Consider the following 890-nt stretch of genomic DNA (forward strand, 5'->3'; position numbering starts at 1 on the left):
GCTTAACTTCGGAGTTCTGATGGGATCCGGTGCTTTAGTGCTGGTATGATCGCATCCGACATGTTACCCCCGTCTTCGTCCCTTATGCTTGCCCCTCCCAGCTCCACTACACACACGATTGCACATTCCTTTGGCCGCTCCCGCTCAACTACGGAGACGAGTTTTACCACGGTTCAACTGCACCAGTGCCTATTTACCATGGTTTCGACCCCTTTCAGAACACGCTTGCCGCCGCTAGACGCGTGAATAATGAGCAGCGAGCTAAAACTTACCGTAAACGTGCAAAATAATAAAACGTGCTAAACATACGTCGCGCTCGTGCGTTTTATTTTGCACGCGGTGCAAAAAAATTAAAAAGGGAATGCAACACGAGGACTTCCCAGGAGGTCACCCATCCTAGTACTACTCTCGCCCAAGCACGCTTAACTTCGGAGTTCTGATGGGTTACGGTGCTTTAGTGCTGGTATGATCGCATCCGACATGTTACCCCCGTCTTCGTCCCTTATGCTTGCCCCTCCCAGCTCCACTACACACACGATTGCACAATCCTTTGGCCGCTCCCGCTCAACTACGGAGACGAGTTTTACCACGGTTCAACTGCACCAGTGCCTATTTACCATGGTTTCGACCCCTTTCAGAACACGCTTGCCGCCGCTAGACGCGTGAATAATGAGCAGCGAGCTAAAACTTACCGTAAACGTGCAAAATAATAAAACGTGCTAAACATACGTCGCGCTCGTGCGTTTTGTTTTGCACGCGGTGCAAAAAAATTAAAAAGGGAATGCAACACGAGGACTTCCCAGGAGGTCACCCATCCTAGTACTACTCTCGCCCAAGCACGCTTAACTTCGGAGTTCTGATGGGATCCGGTGCTTTAGTGCTGGTATGAT

At 50.3% G+C, this 890-nt stretch overlaps 1 non-coding gene and 1 pseudogene across 1 annotated transcript; both read right to left on the reverse strand.

Moving 5' to 3' along the window:
* Window positions 1–358: 358 nt before the first annotated feature.
* LOC123179340 (5S ribosomal RNA) lies at window positions 359–477 on the reverse strand. The gene has a single exon (XR_006490293.1). It is a non-coding gene; the product is annotated as a 5S ribosomal RNA (ribosomal RNA).
* A 301-nt stretch (window positions 478–778) lies between these two features.
* LOC123179341 (uncharacterized) lies at window positions 779–890 on the reverse strand (annotated as a pseudogene).

The sequence above is a fragment of the Triticum aestivum genome, unplaced genomic scaffold (genome assembly GCF_018294505.1).
Source record: "Triticum aestivum cultivar Chinese Spring unplaced genomic scaffold, IWGSC CS RefSeq v2.1 scaffold141077, whole genome shotgun sequence".
Lineage (NCBI taxonomy): Eukaryota > Viridiplantae > Streptophyta > Magnoliopsida > Poales > Poaceae > Triticum > Triticum aestivum.